This window comes from Dermacentor albipictus, chromosome 9, assembly GCF_038994185.2.
Source record: "Dermacentor albipictus isolate Rhodes 1998 colony chromosome 9, USDA_Dalb.pri_finalv2, whole genome shotgun sequence".
NCBI lineage: Eukaryota > Metazoa > Arthropoda > Arachnida > Ixodida > Ixodidae > Dermacentor > Dermacentor albipictus.
Genome location: NC_091829.1, coordinates 80,111,237 through 80,131,979, shown reverse-complemented (window position 1 = coordinate 80,131,979; position 20,743 = coordinate 80,111,237). Strand labels below are relative to the sequence as shown.

General features: G+C 45.3%; 1 long non-coding RNA gene across 4 annotated transcripts in view; it reads right to left on the bottom strand.

The window, feature by feature from the left end:
• LOC135919018 (uncharacterized) overlaps window positions 1–15,951 on the bottom strand; it is a 108,209-nt gene extending 92,258 nt beyond the window's left edge. For all 4 annotated transcript variants that reach the window (XR_011508624.1, XR_011508623.1, XR_011508625.1 and 1 more), the window contains exon 1: window positions 15,224–15,951. This is a non-coding gene — a long non-coding RNA (uncharacterized lncRNA). The remainder of the gene's footprint in view (window positions 1–15,223) is intronic.
• Window positions 15,952–20,743: the final 4,792 nt, after the last annotated feature.

The window sequence follows — 20,743 nt, the reverse complement described above, 5'->3', positions numbered from 1 at the left end:
TCTGACATACAAGCACTACAGCGTGATTAGGATTTGGTCGCCACATGGTGTGCCGAGTGCGAAACGCACTCAACGTAAAAAAGAATGTACACGTCACACTCATCAGGAAGCGCTAACATTAAAATTATTAAACTATAAACAATTTTTCTGTTCACAACACACGGTAGCATGTATAATGTGCGGACATCGTTTCACGTTGATTGGTTACTTCTTATTTATTTATTTATTGATTGATTTATTTTAAACGTACTAATGTTAACACTTTGGTTTATGTAGGAGAGGCGAAAGTGATATGGGAGATAAGCTACTTTCAATACGAAGTAAATGGAATTATGTGGCGTTTCAGGATGAAACATTACCTGATTAATAGGAAAGTTTAAATAACCATTATATCGCACCCATGCCCGCAATGTCCTCAATAATGGGAGCGTTTTTTGGGATCCACACACTGCAGAGCTCACAAAAAAACTTTAGAAAGTGCAGTAGAGGCACTTCGGTCTCTTCTTGGTAATCCTAATAAGTCGTTTAGTTTGACAGATGGCCAAAGAACACTAAATTAGGAAACAGCCATGAAAATCCTAAATGATTTTTTTTCATGCTATTCAATGCTCTGAAACAGGGATCGATAGAGAGTTCTATTTTTAAACCACCTCCTTATGTCTCTCAAATACGGGATCACAAGTTGAAAATAAGCGAGATTACTTTTAAGGCTGATGCCTTTTCTTATATCTTTTTTGTACAGTTAATTGGTGTAGAGTAATTGGTTAATTGGTGTAGTGACGTAACAATTTTTGTTCAACTGCGAGGCTTTTCTTCCGATAAACCCGTATGGGTTTCCTTTGTAGCAATTTCTACGAACGGGTGGATGTCTGATTTTCCCTGTATAAATTGGAGCATTCTATTGCCAAATGTTGCTAAATTATTTCTAACGATGATTTTCCATGCCGTGAAAAATTTTTCTCGCGCATTTTTTTTTCTTGAACCACAGCCTCCTGCATTATTGCCTGCAATAGCGAACCAGGTACCAAAAAGGTAAAAATGAAAAAAAAATCATAGACAACCCATACGACATCTCCTGGGAGCTGATTTCAATGTTTCATACCAAGAATAAGTGGCTCTCGTATTTTGAAAGTTTCGCCTGCTTTCGGCGTCATGCAAATGGTCCTTTCTGGAGATCACTGGCAATACAGACATAATTTTCGTTCAGTGCGACATAATTAGGACCGCACAGAATAAAATAATTGCATCGCGGTTTGTCCAAATATTTCCACTTAATTAGCACCAGGGAACACCTCCGAGATGACGTCACAAAAATGGCGCGTCCTCCCATTCGAGCTGAGCCTTCTGCTCGACGTACAGCTCTGTTTTCTCTTCATGTTGCGAACGCACCGAAGGGAAATTCTGTCGCTATGCAACTGGTGTTGCGAAATTTCCATCACACGGTAGCATTTTCTTGCGTCTATATACGAGGAACAAGATCGAGCAAGAACGAGCCGCCGAAACAAAGTTGTTGTTGTTTGATTCGTTCCACAGGGCGGCTAATTACAAGGCTGTCTTTCTTACGGTAAGCATCAAATAATCAATTAAGTTAAATTGATCGCTGTATTCAACATCCCTCAACGTTTACATATGCTCTTAAGCAGCGCACTCACAATCTCTGACCTTACTCGAAATCAATACCATTTTCTTTCTTCTTTAGCAGTTTTGTTCTGCCTCGAGTTTTACCGTCGGCCTGCACTATCCCCTTTCTCGTCTTCAACCAAAATGCGGTCATAATGATGTGCAATTAGCGACGCGTACAAATCAAAGGCACAAGATAACAAGCCACGGACACAAGAGGAGTCCGCGCACTTGAATTATGCAAATCATGGGGATCATCAAGCTGCGGGATGGAAACAGCTGAACATTGCTGCTCAGTCAACGCCGACAGCAATGAAGCGAGGCAGCCATTAATTAGTACCCGGGTGGAGCAATCAGTCGGCGATACGAGCCCTCAAGGCACTCCACGAACCCGGTCCAGCTCGATACTCAGGTGTGTCTTACGCTCCCGTGTTTCCAAAGAAACTTTTCTTTTTTAACATTTTGCCCACTTCTTCAATTATTCTTAAGCCGACACTCCTCATCAGGGCTTCCGCAAAAGCAATGAGATAATTACTGCTGCAGAGAGTGGTCTCACTCTACTTTCAATTAATAGCAGAAGAGCTATACAGAAACTATGAATTAGGTCTCAGATTTCTGAAGTTTCGAGTTTCTTACGTAGTCAGGAGCGGAGGTGAATGCGCGGTATGCTTGCTCTCGTGATTGTTATATCTGGCAAACGAGACGAAGTTTTCGTTGATTGCACACAACAATTACATAAACTACTGGAAAACGAAAATATGTACACGCCGCTTATCGACCCTTCGCTTCTATGACATCAACTTGAGTGCAGTTCTGAATAATGATTTTTATTGCAAGCCTAAAGCTAGACTTACGTAACACACTGCATTTTCACATTTATGCTGAAGGAGATGTGCAAAGGTGAAATATAAAGCAGGCCAGAAATTGAGAATATTTGCTCATCTTACGTATATATATATATATATATATATATATATATATATATATATATATATATATATATATATATATATATATATATATATATATGACCAGAGATTACAATTTTCTGTGTGCAAGTATTCAATATAGTGTGAAGTTACACTAAGCTTTATCTTCTATGAATAGATGGACTGTAGTTCTACAGTGTTTTCTGTAACCACAAGAATGATGTGATCTTGTCTCACGCAGAGATGGAAGAAGACGTCGTCGTTGCCCGAGTTCCTTGTAATAGAACGCTCATCGCTGCCTGAACGATCAAATAGGTGCGAATTTTTTTAGCACTCAAAATGTGAATAACAATGTTACGTTTATTTCTCGCCATCAATTCCCACCAAATAAAATATCGATGAAACACTGAATGCCCATAACTTGCTGGTAACGACGATATTTTTATAGAACGTTAAAGGCCAACTGTAACGAAACCTAACTTTTCTTTGGCGTAATTGCTATTCAATGAGTAAGTAGCATAAACCACTGAAGCAATCATGTCAAATCTGCGTCGATAGCTTTTGTGTAGATTTCTTTCTACCACAGTCGCATGTTAGATTAACTTAGACGGCCGGAACCGATCTGTTCGTAAGCACCAAAGGTATCTTGCCCTCTAAATAAAAGGGAAATAGAGGTGCTTTGCAACTGGCGAAGCTCAAAGCTTCAGTCAGCTAGACAAAAAAGGAACAAGTGCGGAACACTGTTACTGACAACAACAGAAAGCAAACAGACCATGAAATCAAGAAATACACAGGTGAAATAAACTGCCTCTAAACTTCCAATTTGCAGATTGCGGAATAAACAAATAAAAGTGGGTAACGTGATCCACTTCCATTTCCATTTCTTTGAGCATATCTAAGTGATGTGAAATCATATGATATTTGTAGTGTGGATTGCCATGAGAAGAGATTTCAGGCCCGAGACCCCAGCATTGCCTCAATAATATAAATATACTCGCAAGTGCCAAAAGGTAGCACGGTAAACGGTCACAGAAGATACCGTCGGGGCCATGTCACTGTATATAAATTAGTGTAATACAGTTTCAATGAACAGAAAAGTATGCAGCCGCAGCAAAAGCCTGGAGGCGTAAAGTTGTTTTTCGCGCAGACAGATAGAAATGCCAAAAAGAAAACAAATATGGCCTGGAAGTTCTCAACTGCGCCCCTACCCGCTTGAAAATGAGAGAGAAAAAAAAAGAAAGAAGCCCAACAAGAAGGATAGGAATGAAAAAATTAGGAATGCATGATCAACCACATCCCGTCACATCCCACACAGAGTGCAGACGTTAAAGGCGACAAGACTTCTAGCCCCGCTTTGAGATCCTCATTAAGGGTTGAAGCAGGACGTTTCGGAAAGAAGAAATCATTATGCGGAATTAGTGCAAGGTTAGGTTGTTGGAACAGATTTAGCAGCACACAGCGGCAACTGTGGAATATTGGGCATTCCATCAGCAAGTGCTCAAGCGTTTCGCTGTATAGTGACCACGAGCCGGGCCCAAAAATCTCTGCGCGGGTCCCTGTCAATGAAGCCACAAATCAAAAGCAAAGCACGTCGCCACCAGCCCTGTCGCTACTGGCCACGAGGGTGCGGAACGAGAAGTCCCGTTGAAAACACACAACGTTGTTCCACTCAAAAGGCCAGCGTTTGGAAACTTCAGTTTCACTCTACGTTTTTGTTTCTACATTTCAGGTAGACATAATTTATCTCGTGCTCTTTCTTGGGATTGTCATTTTGTACAGTGAGGAAGAAAGAAAGACTAGACACACAGAGTGAGTCCTTTAATCTTCTGACCACGCGCTGTCGCCATTTCTTTTTCTCAGATAACTTTTTATTAAATCTGCTGTGGGCCGTATGGCCGAAAGTGTGGCAGAACCAAAGTCACACAATCAGTTGCGAAATGCATTTGGATCAGTGAATCTATAAAGGAAGCACCACGAAGTAAAAAAAAAATACCGGGCATCAAGATAGGAACGCTTGTCGCACAAACACCGTATAGACGCGTTTACACTGCAATTCCATCGTTGCTTATCTGCAGTCTATTGTAAGGACTTGCGTGATCGTTCGAACGCTTCGAAATTTCGCCATATTCTAGCAGGGATGTGGCTCTGCCAAGAGCAGCCATGCGCCACGGAGGTTTGTAAGATGGCATCCCGCTTTGCCGTTTCCCAAGAGTGGAAGCATATGCGCTGTCTATTTCATTGATCGTACCTTTTGGAAACGCACTTTAGCCACTATATTTTGCAAACTGCGCGCGTGCATGCGCATCAACTCACACGGCAGCCATCAAACGAATCGTGTGGCCATTTTCGCTCACTGCAAGCATAGAGGTTTCGATGGCAGCAAATCCAATCAGTTTTAGAGAGCTTTGAGTGCAACGGGCGGTGCATGCAAAATGAACCCAGAAATAAACCGGCCCTCCCTTTTTAGGGTTCTCAGTCTTGGGTTACATCAACTGGTCCCATCAAGTGCCCGCCCCACTCCTAGCCAGCACTAAGAACTTAAAATGACAAGCCTTTCAATGTCAGCATAACTTTCAAGTAAGCTTCACCTTCATGTTCTTTTCAAGGACATGCCTGCGGTGAATTAGTTACTCGTTTGATTATAAACTGTAGAAACGGTGAGACAGGAAAAAAACCGCAGAAACCGTCTCACCACGAATGTCGACGTTACTGCGATATATGGACACAGCATATTGCAACCCACAAAACGCGCCATTTAAACGACGTGTATGAGGCCGGGGTGCTCTCTCGCGTTTCCCTCTTACCACACTGCGCCATCTAGCTTCGCCGCAGCGAAGTCCTCGCGTTGCGCGTGTGCGACTATATACTCAAACAAGAGTGTCAGTATAATATTAATGCGGTTTCGACTCCACCCAGCATCAGATAAATATATATGAAGTTTTTATCATATAAAAACGGCGCACACGCAGTAGCACCTACACAGTCACCCAAAACAACACCAGAGAAGTTCATTGAAGCATAAAACCTACCTATTTTTCACACACCCACTGAACCATTTTGTGGGTGAAAGAGCTGCATCAAAAAACGGAACACAAGTAGTGGCGCATACCCCAATACAACAATAATTATTTGTCGCCAATAAACGCGATCACGGATAAGGTAGACTATAAAGGTACGATGATTGGATATTAACAAGGAGCAAGGACGAAGTAGCTTGCGATAGCTCGAAACGTTTCGTATGAAGAAGAAAAACAAAAACTGTGTGACGCATCAGTAAGCTTGTTCGATACGTAAACGCGATTGTTAGAAAGTGTTTTTTAGCTCTGTTAGCACTAAGCGAGGTGCGAGCACATTAATGGTGCCCCAAGCGTTATAAAAAAGAATAACCTTCTGGGCACTTGATGCCTGCAAAAAAAGAAAAGAAAAAGAAAGCAATGAAACTAGGCGCGCGTCCTGTCTTCATGCCTTCACCTCCGCGATTATATTTATGGCACGAAATTCATTATTGTTCCACTCGCACCAACCAGCTTAACAGCGAGTACTACCACTAAACCAAGTTGGCGTGAAACGGATTAATTCACTGGCGTCCCATATGCAATGTCATACACCCGTGATGTAAGTTAGCCACATGGTGAGTTTGAAACCCGATCTCTAACTACAAGACAATAGACTACCCAGTGATTCATGTCAGCGGGGAAAACGGTTGCAGACACCGAGAGAAAGGCGGCGCTTAGAGAAAGTGCTCGGAGTATTCTAATAATCATGATATAGCCGTGCTCTTGTCGCTACGCCACTGACTGCGCTCTATAGCACAGCGTAAATTTGTTAACAAATAAGGGTGCCGGTGAGTCCCAAGCTTAAATATCTTACGCTGATAATCGTTGATGTGCAAAAAAGCTTTCTTCTCTATGGCGACCTTGTCTGGTCAGTAAAGGTGATTTATGTGCCGCAGGTAACACGAAAACTACATGAGGTCAAGTTTAATAGCTCTACATCGCTGTGAAACTTCCGTATTACGTAGTTCGGTGCGCAAAAGCTGCGAGAAATTACTCAATGCTCCATTTTTCAATACGCGTCTTGTCACTGCTGTAGTTTAAGGAAACTAACATGGCCAGTTTTTTACAGCCCCTGCCTGAGCACGTTCAGCCAAGCAGATCAGAACAGAACAGAACAGCGCCCGTAGGGGTGCGAAAATTTCGATTGCATATTTCCAGTGGTTTTTATACTGGGAGAAGATCAGAGTTTGTCTGTAAACTTCAGTTGGAGAGCCCTACGTAACAACGCCACTAAGGTTGTCCTGCGGTAAATGTTCGTATGAGTTCGAGGTGCATCATCTATACGCACAGCACACACAAAGACGAAACACAATACAATGACGGCGTAACCATGGTAAAAAAGGTCACACAAAGAAGCTGTGCGCTAACCTCGGCCTTGGGCAACTGGGTCGAATCCATAAAAAGGAAAGCAACCTCAAACTACAAGTGTTGATTGCAGAGAAAACGCGTAAGATTGACTGCGCGCTACGGGAAACTACAGAAAACAGCGCCGTTTGCGCCACAGAGCGCACCTCACGGGTACCCGTTCCAGTGGTTAGCGTCGGCGTAACCAAGCGAACAAGCGCAGCGAAGGATGAAAGCGAACGCGGAGCGCAGCGGCAGATGAAAGACGGCGGTAGCCAAAAGAGCGCAAAGAGGAAGGCGAACAATGAGACGGAAAGCGGAGGAGGGTATGGCGAAAGCGTGAGAAGAAAAAGCGCATTGTCGCGCAAGATGGGCCGTGCGGCACCTCTTCCTCTTCATAAGCACCTCCATTCTCTCTCTCTCTCTCTCTGGCTGTGCGGCAATGATCCCCACGAGATGGTGCCAGAGCAGCGCGCGTCATCCGGGAGGTCTGCCTGCGGCTGCGGCTGTCCCGCCACACTCGGTCCGTTTGAGACGGGCCACAAGAGACAGATTGTCCAATAGATCGGAATATGAAAACACGTATGGACCTGCGCTCAAATTTCGCATTAGGGAATATCGTTATCGGCGGTTAATCTTTATTTCGTATCTTGGTTTAGAGTGTGCGCTAATAAAGCAACAGCCCCTCTGTTATCTCCCAAGTTTTCAAGAAGTTTCGTCTCATGTTTTGCTTATGCTCTGGAAAAATGGGACGCCTAGGATAACCTACACATAGGAATTGGTCAGAGAAACATGACAGCGGGTCGTGTTTGTCACTGCTGGTGAATTAATACGGAACACTTAACTTGCGGTACAAAAGCTGGGGAATAAAAGTTATTTACTTGCAGTTCTCTAGGCTAGGCGATAAACATTTCATGCCCAAGCGTTTTGAGCGTTCCCCTTTGTGCCAACTATCGAACTTCACCGCAATGCACCAACTGAACTCACTGGGAGCATTGTTTAGTAAATAATATTTCAAAATAGAGGCCAAGTTTCAATAGCATCCAAAAGCAACGTCGAGAGAAGATGCTCTTTTTATGACATGCGTATTAAAGCCCCAAGTCTTAACTTTCCAAGGACAAAAGGAAATGCACGATACTGCGCTCGTATCGTGCACTTACTTTTGTCCGTCGTCCGGGTTCCGCTACCCAAACCTAGGAACATGTTCAGTCACCAACTCGCCCGGCTTGCTTGGTTAATTCGTAACTTCGCGGCTGCGGTACAGTGGCGTTTAAATGTCTGACCAAGAAACTGCTATAACGCAGCTGGAAATGTAAGACAAGGTGTCAGAAATATGCATGTTATGTGATGGACATGCCCTTGCGACTTTGCTAAGTGACAGCTGCTGAATATTAAGCGCCCTTGTGAGACAACGTTCTCTTTTAACTGTTAAGTTATTCCGTATTAGAGTTACGCGGCTTAGACAGATAGCCGAAGGCTAAATGTAAAAAGGTTAAAATTCCTCGACGTAGGGCAAAATTCCTCGACATGTTTGAAGACAATGCTATTCATTTCAAGTTCTTGCTCAACAGATACATATGATCGCCAATTCAATAGAGCAAATTATAGCAAACCGGGCCGGATGGGCGTGGAAATTTCTGGTGTATTCATTGTGCCGCAGTCTCATACGCACGCACACTAACACGCCGGCACATGTGCGTTATGGCGGAATGATCAGTTGCGTAAGCTTGAAAAGGCTTATATCTATTCCCTATAGTAAAGCAGGTGGACAGCTAAACAATCCCTTCTTTTCCTAAGCCTTTGACAGCCCTCACTCTTACGTGTCCACTGTTCTTCCTACTAACCTTTTGTGTTGAATAAATAATGAGAGACCGAGAATATGGGCCACTGAGGGTCTGGCAATTCTAAACTCATCAAAAATAAACTTCGGCGGCTAAGAAAGATTCGAAAAATAAACAATGGGAGAGAAAGAGAGAGAGAACAACTTTATTGAAAATGCCTGCAGAGTTGGTTAGGCTCCCTCCACGCAGGGAGGACAAGCTTTTACCGCAACACCGCCACTACGTCAGTCCCATGTGTCGTGCTCCTCGAGGTCTTGGTCCCTCGCTACTTCCGCGGGTCCAAGAGGGCTGCCGCCCCCTGCGTGGGGGTGCTGCCCCCCCCCCCCCATCTCCTCGGTTTCACTCGGTCGCTGCCTCTTTAGAGCTGCCGAGACCTGCAGGACGGCCTTGAGTTGTGCCTCTTGATCATAGCTCTTTGTGGTCACACAAGGAGCTATGCCTCTGCTCTAGCTGCATAGCCTCCAGTTCTGCCTCTAGCCTCTAGCTGCGGCGGGATCGTCGTCTTCTCGCTGGCGTCTCGCGGATTTACGCTACAGTCCCAAAGAATGTGAGCCGCGGTGGCTCTTTCCTTCGCGCACAGTCTACACACATCACTCGCGTACACGCTCGGACACACGTGCTTAGCTAGCACCGTGGTGAGCAGGGACCCCATCTGTAACTGTCTGTTTAATATGGCCTCCTTCCGGGTAAGCCCCGGGTGAGGTGGCGGCATTGTCTGTCTGTTCAGTCTGTACCACTTCACTATTTCGTTGAAGGTGGTCATCTTGTCCTTGGCACTGCACCGCGACCAACACTCCGCGTCGGCCGGGCTTGCAGCTGCGCGGTTGGTTAGTCCTCGCGCCGCCGACTTGGCCGTCTCGTTGTGGTTCACGTTCCCGCGTCCCGACACGTCGCTGCCCATGTGGTCCGGAAACCACTTGATCACCATTTCACTTTTGCGTCCGATGTCTTCGGCCTTGCGCAGTATGGGCGCGGCCTCACTACATACCCGTCCCTTGGCGTAGTTCTTCACTGCCGTTCTAGGAAGAACCGAAAGACGAATCAACTCGAGCATAGCCTGCTATACCGTATGCATAGACCACGCTGTATCGGAGATATCCGAACCTCTAGGCAGAGCGTGCGTTACTAAAGCCGTCGCGGTCTACACACTAACGACAAGAATGAAGAAAAATACGAACAACAGAAACATTACCGATAGGTTGTTACATTATCGCTTTTGTTAAAGCGCTTTACCATGGCTCACAGATCTGGCGACGCAAAGCGCCAGCATGTACGTGTATTATGGGCATCGAATGAAACGTGAATAGCGTATCCCGTGCCCGAAGCGTAACCGAAGGTGTAGTGCCCACCAGACGGCCATCACCATTAGAGAGTTATAGCTGAGTGCATTTATGGGCCAGCGGAGATCGCACAAAGGAAAGTGCTTTCTTTAGATCAGCAATCCCTCGTTCTGTCGAGCAGAAGGCTTTGCTGCACCACAGGTCGAACAAGGTTGGAGTTACTGGAAAAAAATCAGTATGCTCACTTCTGGTTATCGTTCGCGGTCATCCACTTCAAGTCGTCGGCAAATGGCCTCATTGCTAAAATCTCTCGCAGGATACAGAAGTCCTCACCTTCTGTGTTGAAATAACTCCGAGACATTTTTCGTTTGTAGGCCTGCCGGCGACGCGTTTTAAGGCGACGCTTCCAACATGCCGCTTTTCGTGTGGGAGGTCGCTTTGTTCCGCAATGAAGTACAGGGTTTTTTAAGATCTATAAGACGTGAATGGCGAAAGCCTACTCTTCCTTCTCTTATCATTCACCTCTTTCTCTTTGCCGCTTCTATTTCTCTTTATATTGGTCATTTCATAGTAATTAAAAGTCATTTCAGTCATTATTAGTCATTGCTGCTCGCTAGTAAGCATTTTAGTCATCTGTAATCAATTGTGGTCCTTACAAGCACTCGTTAGACATATTCGTAATTTCGGAGCCATTAGTAGTCATGACAAGTCATTGGTAGAAATTAGTAGTCATTCTAAGTCATTAATAACCTCAACCAATCTCTACCATAACGTTATCATTCACTGTCACTATCAATCATTTTTCATTCTTTATTCTGTCTTGGTGCAGCGGTGGCGGTGCAGCGGTGGCGTAGAGGTAGAACACCCGCCTCGCGTGCAAAAGGTCCGTGGTTCGAATCCCGGTGCCGGCAATTTTCCACCGGATTTTAAAAAAAAACGCGTGTTGATAAAATTGCATAAACAGGCCTGGAGTGTGGTCTGATCCCGGTGACCAGAACCGGTAACGCACTCCCTCACCAGAGCAGGATTGGCCACCCTGGTGCAGTACTTGGCCACAACCTCCTATATGAACAACACAATCAAACCCCGGCCCTCAGTCCCCAGCAGCTGTGAAGCAACTGACCACTGCGGTGGTCAGACCTGCCACGCAGCAGAGGGTGCTAAGAATCACTGGCTCCGGACAGGCCGCCATTGGAATATGAACCTGGCAACGTTTAACGCTAGAACGTTATCTAGTGAGGCGAGTCTAGCAGTGCTATTGGAGGAATTAGAGGGCAGTAAATGGGATATCATAGGGCTCAGTGAAGTTAGGAGGCCAAAAGAAGCATATACAGTGCTAAAAAGCGGGCACGTCCTGTGCTACCGGGGCTTAGCGCAGAGAAGAGAACTAGGCGTCGGATTCCAGATTAATAAGAATATAGCTGGTAACATACAGGAATTCTATAGCATTAACGAGAGGGTGGCAGGTCTTGTGAAACTTAATAAGAGGTACAAAATGAAGATTGTACAGGCCTACGTTCCTACATCCAGTCATGATAACCAGGAAGTCGAAAGCTTCTATGAAGACGTGGAATCAGTGATGGTTAGAGTGAAAACTAAATACACTATACTAATGGGCGACTTTAATGCCAAGGTAGGCAAGAAGCAGACTGGAGACAAGGCCGTGGGGGAATATGGCATAGGCAATAGGAATATCAGGGCAGAGTTATTAGTAGAGTTTGCGGAACAGAATATTATGAGGATAATGAATACCTTCTTCCGCAAGCGGGATAGCCGAAAGTGGACGTGGAGGAGCCCGAACGGCGAGACTAGAAATGAAATAGACCTCATACTCTGCGCTAACCCTGGCATCATACAAGATGTGGACGTGCTCGGCAAGGTGCGCTGCAGTGACCACAGGATGGCAAGAACTCGAATTAGCCTAGACCTGAGAAGGGAACGGAAGAAACTGGCACATAAGAAGCCGATCAATGAGTTAGCGGTAAGAGGGAAAATAGAAGAATTCCAGATCAAGCTACAGAGCAGGTATTCGGCTTTAACTCAAGAAGAGGGCCGTAATGTTCAAGCAATGAACGACAATCTTGTGGGCATCATTAAGAAGTGTGCAATGGAAGTCGGTGGTAACTCCGTTATGCAGGATACCAGTAAACTATCGCAGGAGACGAACGATCTGATCAAGAAACGCCAATGCATGAAAGCCTCTAACCCTACAGCTAGAATAGAACTGGCAGAAGTTTCGTAGTTAATCAACAAGCGTAAGACAGCTGACATAAGGAAGTATAATATGGATAGAATTGAACATGCTCTCAGGAACGGAAGAAGCCTAAAAACAGTGAAGAAGAAACTGGGAATTGCAAGAATCAGATGTATGCGTTAAGAGACAAAGCCGGCATTATCATTACTAATATGGATGAGATAGTTAAACTGGCTGAGGAGTTCTATAGAGATTTATACAGTACCAGTGGCACCCACGACGATAATGGAAGAGAAAATAGTCTAGATGAATTCGAAATCCCACAGGTAACGCCGGAAGAAGTAAAGAAAGCATTGGGAGATATGCAAAGGGGGAAGGCAGCTGGGGAGGATCAGGTAACAGCAGATTTGTTGAAGGATGGTGGGCAGATTGTTCTACAGAAACTGGCCACCCTGTATACGCAATGCCTCATAACGTCGAGCGTACCGGAATCTTGGAAAAACGCTAACATAATCCTAATCCATAAGAAAGGGGACGCCAAAGACTTGAAAAATTATAGACCGATAAGCTTGCTGTCTGTTGCCTACAAAGTATTTACTAAGGTAATCGGAAATAGAATCAGGAACACCTTAGACTTCTGTCAACCAAAGGATCAGGCAGGATTCCGTAAAGGCTACTCAACAATAGACCATATTCACACTATCAATCAGGTTATAGAGAAATTTGCGGAATATAACCAACCCTTATATATAGCTTTCATTGATTACGAGAAAGCATTTGATTCTGTCGAAACCTCAGCAGTCATGCAGGCATTACGGAATCAGGGTGTAGACGAGCCGTATGTAAAAATACTGAAAGATATCTATAGCGGCTCTACAGCCACCGCAGTCCTCCATAAAGAAAGCAACGAAATCCCAATAAAGAAAGGCGTCAGGCAGGGAGATACGATCTCTCCAATGCTATTCACAGCGTGTTTACAGGAGGTATTCAGAGACTTGGATTGGGAAGAAATGGGGATAAAAGTTAATGGAGAATACCTTAGTAACTTGCGATTCGCTGATGATATTGCCTTGCTTAGTAACTCAGGGGACCAACCGCAATGCATGCTCACTGACCTCGAGAGGCAAAGCAGAAGAGTGGGTCTAAAAATTAATCTGCAGAAAACTAAAGTAATGTTTAACAGTCTCGGAAGAGAACAGCAATTTACAATAGGCAGCGAGGCACTGGAAGTCGTAAGGGAATACATGTACTTAGGGCAGGTAGTGACTGCGGATCCGGATCACGAGACGGAAATAATCAGAAGAATAAGAATGGGCTGGGGTGCGTTTGGCAGGCATTCTCAGATCATGAACAGCAGGTTGCCTTTATCCCTCAAGAGAAAAGTGTATAATAGCTGTGTCTTACCAGTACTCACCTACGGGGCAGAAACCTGGAGGCTTACGAAAAGGGTTCTACTCAAATTGAGGACGATGCAACGAGCTATGGAAAGAAGAGGCATGAGGTTTAACGTTAAGGGATAAGAAAAGAGCAGATTGGGTGAGGGAACAAACGCGAGTTAATGACATCTTACTTGAAATCAAGAAAAAGAAATGGGCATGGGCAGGACATGTAATGAGGAGGGATGATAACCGATGGTCATTAAGGGTTACTGACTGGATTCCAAGGGAAGGGAAGCGTAGCAGGGGGCGGCAGAAAGTTAGGTGGCCGGATGAGATTAAGAAGTTTGCAGGGACGGCATGGCCACAACTAGTACATGACCGGGGTTGTTGGAGAAATATGGGAGAGGCCTTTGACCTGCAGTGGGCGTGACCAGGCTGATGATGATGATGATGATTCTGTCTTCATAGGGCGTGATGACGCTTTGGGGGACAGGTCTGCTAACACAAACTTCACCATGAGCCTATAAAGGCTTTCGCCTTAAAAACGCTGGTCCGCTGCGCTCGCTTCACTGGAGAGGCCAGACCAGCGATCGAGCGGCGCGCTCCGTATAAACGCTGGCCGGGCCAGCGCATGCCCAGTGGCGTCGCCGGTCACCCGCTGGCCAGTAAACCCCGTGAGCTATAACGCTCTATTAGAGTGTTTTGGGTGAGCGTATGTGCGATACGCTACGCTCCGAGTTGCCCCGCTAAGCCACAGCGGAGCGGCGGGCGATGTGCAAAATGCAGCGGGTGAAAATACAGCGAATAAGCAGTCGGAGACGTAAAGAACACTTAACCATACTTATACCTGAGGACGCAAATGGGACAAAAAGGGAAATACTTTTGCGCAATGTTGCTTCCCCGCTACATTATTGAAATTGGGGTAACGCGCTACCAGAGTTTAGCGTAAACCAATTTTCCATGTCGCAAGTTCGTCTGGCGCATGTACTGCTCCTCTCTGAGCCGCCCCATCTGTGTTGGTTGTGGCTATAGAGGAAGCCTTCACCAAAGGCTTGTGCATGAAGGCTCGATAGTACTCCTTGCTCTATTACATGGAAAGGAAAATACTGTTTAATAAACTGCTACTGATTTGTCTTCCACGAACACAAGTGGCTTAGAGTGCACCGAGATGACCAATCTACTGCCATGTCGACCATACCTGAACACTGTCCCTACCATTCGTCTGCTCACAGAACAACGAAAACACTTAGGCACATTTTCAGAAGTGCTTGCTGGTGCCGAGCACATTTATGCGTGTAATTCTTTTAGGAAGCGGGCGCATGCATATCAACATCTTCTCTAACTATCCTTCTAGCTTTTCTATTCCGTTGATACCCCCTTCCAGTGCAGGAAACACAACCGGGTGTCCTTGCGACAAATATTTGCTTGTTGGCTCTCTTTTTTTTTGCTTTGTGTAATGAAGCGCATCAGTACTATGAGCAATACGCGTAAAACTGTTTAGCCAACAGTATTTTTGATCCGAAGCTAAGCGAACGCATGAGGTAGAAAGATACGTATTATCGTTGAAACACTGTACTCACCCTTGAATTCCTTTTTACTCGATAAGCCGAATGCGGGAGCTACACTAGTCCAGTTTCTTCATCAGCTTCCTTAGATGGGCAACAAGAAAATCGCCACTTTGGTTCCGCGGGTGCAATTTCCATGGCTGCCGGTTCGCACTGGCTAGCAGGCATGACGAACTTCATCCTTGATTGCTGGGAAGCCACAAAAAGGAGCACGAGGAGGAAATATGCATTGGTATACTCTGACGCTCGTCCACGCAGCACCACCTCAAGTCCACGGCGTGAAAACACACGGCACTACCTCGTTGCCGTGCCTTCTTGCAAAGAGCCTGAACACGCTTGCACGCAACCCGGCCAGAGAGACGTTCCGCTGACAGGCTTTCACGCAGCAAGCACATAAAACGTAGCTCGACTACAGTGGTAACGTTAAAGCATTACAAGCGCGCAAACTCTAGCAAAATTTACGTAGGTTCAAAGATTGCGATGCACTATGCCACCTGCAATGAGCGCTTGCCTGGCAAATGAATCGGTGGGCTTGATCTAGCCCACGTGACGGCTCAGAGCACATCGTCTCATCAGGATTGTTTTCTATGGGGTCGCAATCGCAGCAATGCCTGGCGCTCGCGCTTCGGATCGTTGACACGTGACTATCAGGGTCGCGGACATTGTGGGCGCCGCCACATAAGGTGTCGCGGCGTCACCCGGCCTCTGTTACTGCTGTTTCGAAGATGAACAGGGCGCGTCCATTTCGGGTCAGAAGGGGAAGTGGGCTGAAAAATTCCACACAGGGTGCTCTTTATTGAATTAAAGAAACACAACAAATGATACTGCGCTCAAATGAAAAAGAAAAGACGAGAGTTCTTATCAGAAGGCCAACGTGTGTTGGAGAGCACGCAAACCGAGGTAACCTATGAAATTATCGCTTGGCCTGTTATCTGATGTCAAAATGGACACATCGAACTCACCCTTCAAATCGGAGAGGCCGACTGGTCAGGTGACGCCGTTATTCAGTTTCACCTTTTCAGAAGCACGATTCCTTCGCCAAAGGGGTTAAACACTAGCATTCAATATATCGTGTAAGGACGGCAAGATGACTAAATAAATTATAAATGTTACGGTAGCGTCCGAGTACTGTCTTCTCGAGAGCGAAATTTGTACCACAAATTTCAATCATGGAACAACCCCAATAAACTCACAAAAACTGCGATTTTTTTGCAAAGCGCTTTTGTCTCTGTCAACACATCTGTTCATTACGGATACGTAATAATGAAACGCTGCAGATATATTTCGAGATCCTTTGAGCAAGTTTTTATCAAGGACTAGACTTGCAGAGGCCCGTGATAATTCCCATGATCATATTCATGTTACCAAGTCACTCACTCGTGAGCAATCTGGTTTAATTTCAGCACCATTCAACTGCCCTTCCTGTAAACAGGTTAAAATTGATTGACAATGTTGCATTTCGCATAATTTAACTGGTAGCTGTATCCGCAGCTGTGAACTGCAAGCTTGATGATACTTGAAAGATTACTGTACATGTGCTAAACCTGATACTGCGTATACTGGCATCTTGGGTTTCTAGTAGGCTAACACTATGTTGTGGTACCAGTATTTCATCATTAACGTATGAAATATTCATTGGGTACTTTTCATAGATACGGCACATTTTTCAGTCTCAGCGCGTTGACATCGATGCAACGAAATAAACCAACTGCGCACGGAACAACAGGAGCGGTGAAAAAACGAATGTGAATTTCAATGCGGAATGAGGAAAGATTGAGGATCAAGGGAACTTACATTGTGCTGTGCGGATAGTTTCACGGGTGTAAAATTTCATTCGCCATGTTTTCCTGTTGCACGATTCAGTCTTTCTATGACTGCAGCGTGACGTAAGTTAGCGATGCATTCTGTATTTGTACACCGGTGAAGTTCTGATACGAAATCTCTATTTCTGGCTACAGATATGCAAGACACTCTTTTTCCCGGATAAGATTTTTGTAGCAGCATATGTACGATCTCAAATATGAATAATACAGAGATAATAATAGAAAATAATAAGTAGATGAGATTTATACTGAAGTAATGGGATTGAATCCTGATCGCGGCGGCCGCATTTTGATGGGGGCGAAATGCAAATATCGTTCGTGAACCGTGCGTTGGGTGCGCGTTAAGGAATACCAGGTGATCAAAATTAATTCGGAGTCCCCCAAAAGGGCATGCCTCCTCCTAATCATATCGTGGTTTTGGCATTCATCTCACAGAATATTACGTTTTCGAAATTATTGTAAGGGCTTACAGGACATAATTTAGGACATTTAGGCATGTTAGTAATTGATGCAGTAGGTTAGCTGCATTCTGGGGAATTATTATGAGCTTATTCTTCATCTGCATGTTATCATCATCACCATACGTCATCATACGTTTATACGTTTGCGTCTTCCTCTTCGTTGTAGGTGTGTGCTCATTGTCATCATCATCATCCATCCGTCATACTGGTTGTACCATAGATAGCTTGTAAATAGCAAGTACATTTTCATTAATCTATATCTTCCCGCGTATTAGTAAGCATTTTGCACAGCATAAAAGTGAACACGTTTTTATGCGTCCGATTATGAATTAATTACCTTGCCGCCTTACTTAATTCCGCTCCACAGATTTACTACGTGCCAGGAATGTGAGTATTTTATTTCCCCATACAAGTATTACTTTGCACTACTTAATGTCTATAATTTTTAATTCAAATAAAAGCACTTAGGTAACAACCGAAAGTGCAAAGGCCAGCTATTTATTTTCTATTTAGGCTATGTTTTGGAGCAAGTGGCTACGTCGGTACAACGTTTATACCCGGAGCCAGCACAGGGGTTTTAAAGGATGGCATTTAACTATAACGCCGTTACCTAACAGACAACTAGTATCTCACAGTCTTTTCAGTCCCTGCGGGCTTTTCATTTTCGTACAATGCGAGTAGATATGTAGATTGTTAGTATATGTAGATGCATGTATATCTTACATGCTATATCTTGCACGTAAGTTCCCTAATGCAAGCTATGTAAATGAGGAATATGAACAATATGTTAAAATATGAAACCTCTTTGCGGAAATGTCACCAGACATGGTACTCTTCATGAATGAGGCAACAGAAAGCTTCAATTTGGGAAGTGATTAGGCAGCGATGTACGATCGTACGTGTACTTGTCCTGCCTCTTGACTCTCTCCTCAGGAGGGGGGGGGGGGGGGGGTTAATCTGCCCTAACATGCGGGGTTGAACTGATTCACAGACCGCCTACAGGACTTCGGCACAAGGGATGGTGACACCATAGACACACCGCATCTTTAGATCATTACACCTCACAGCGTTGCAAGGGGTGCGTGTCGTCTGGACATATGGACAGGCCTCTTTCCGTGGTAATGAACACGCTGATGCGGTAGACCGAGAGGTCACTAATCGAGCTCCATTGGAATAGCTGTCCAACTCAGACGGCGCAACAACAGAACCACTGAACTACGCTGAAACTCTACATTACAAAGATAGCAGGCCAAAAACAAGAAAGGGGCTGGCAGAAGTTTATACCACAAAGATAGCAGGAGACACTTCCAGCCACAACATAATTCCCTAACCCTAGAAGACGCCGTGGCGTTGCCGACAGCTTCAAACTAATTCATTTCCCTGTCTCTTTTGCCTTCACCTCTTCCACCCCACACAATATTCCTCACACTGTCCCTACTGTGGGGTGAAGGTCACAGTATATCATTGCACCTTGGAGTGCCCACATCCTCCGGTTTACTCCTCTATTCGTTCCCCTTCACCTTCCTCCTGGGAGACTGCACTGACCAGCTCAGACCCATTGAAGCAGCGACGGCTGGTTCGGCGGGCACGCATTGTAGTGAGTCCAATGGGGCCATGAACCATGGGCTCCACCCTACGAGGAAGTCTCCCCACCTCATTAGAAATAAACGTTCTCTCTCCCTCTCTCTCTCCATGCCGAGACTGAAAACTGCGAAAATAACAGTGTATACCGACGACATATCAATATTTGTAACTAATGCATCAAAGTTTTTGAGTTTTCGTTCAAGCCTGTCAGATACCCTGTACTATCTAGAGCACTTTTGAAAGCGGGAAAAAAAAGGTGCTAATCGTCGGGCAGTTCATAGCGCAGCTGTCCAGCGAGATGCACCGAAATTGAAGCAGTACGAGTACTTGGCGTCGTTTTCGAAGCAGGTGATGCCCTGAAAAAATGTTCAATGAAGCAACTATATTGTTGGAAGGCAGTTCAACCTCCAGTCTTCCAGGGCGAGTTGTGGGTTGGAGAGGTGTCGAGCCATTTCGTACCGCACTTAATCACATCACTGCTCGCGTGAGGAGAGGAGCATGTGCGCCAGACTCGTAAATGTGTTTTTTTTTTTTACCACGCAATCTTCGAAATCGGCACACACTTTGAGACTGTACTACCTTCGGGATCGGTCCACATTTTGACGCCGATTGATTTTTAAATAATTTCCGAGATTTAACGTGTCAAAACTACGATCCGATTATGAAGCCAGTCAGTATAGAGGGGGGGGGGGCACGAAATGTCTGTGGCCCAATGATTACAGCATCAGACTTTAGTGCTAGATGTTCTCTGTTCGAGTCCCGCAGTTGGGCAATTTTATTTACAAACATCCCAATTTTTGGCATAAGGTTGAAACATTGAATACAATAGAAACACTCTAGAATGTTGCACGCAGTTTGTGGCTTTAGTGGCAGTACGATCTGCACTAAACACAAGCTAACTACGTGAACACGCATGGTATGACGTGAGCAGGCACGCATCCGATAGAATATCTCGATGACCGCGAGCAGCATCAGCTAGGATAACTTCAAGGTCTTGACGGCGTTCTCACCTTTCGTTGGCCTTGCGTTCCTGCTGTGCGGCCTTTACAGCGCGCACGGTGTGAGTGTCCGCTTCGCACTTTTGAACTGCAATGTTTTGAAAGTGTTGTCGCTTAGCCCAGTCGCCAAAGCACCGCGTCTAGACGCATGTAGCGACAACTCGTCATGGCCATCAGACGCCATATGCAATAAAGCTGGCGGACTGCATCACAGCGTTGCGCTGCCAAGTGCTTACCAGCCCACACTGCGCAATACAAGGCGACGTACAGGCATGCCAAATGCGGGACGTGACATTTGGGGAAAAATGGTCCGGATAACTCCCTCGAGAAAAAGACGCGGCGACACCAGTGTGTGCCTGTGCATGGCGCTCCTAGCGCTCCGTACACGAAATTGAAATACATTATACAATAGGCGGACTCCATATACAAAATTTACCCATCCGGTGACTTCTACATGCCCCGAGGCCTCAATAGACAAGACCAAACAAGCCTACACCACATCAAACCCAGCGTGGCCTACACGAACCACTTCAAACGCAATATTCAAACTGACGAACTCGTCAATATGTTTTGAATGCCACGCACCTCAAGACCTGCAAAATGTTTTGTGCGATTGCTGCCGCTATGCATCAGAGAGGGAGAGAGAGAGAGTCATTGAAGGCGGCACTA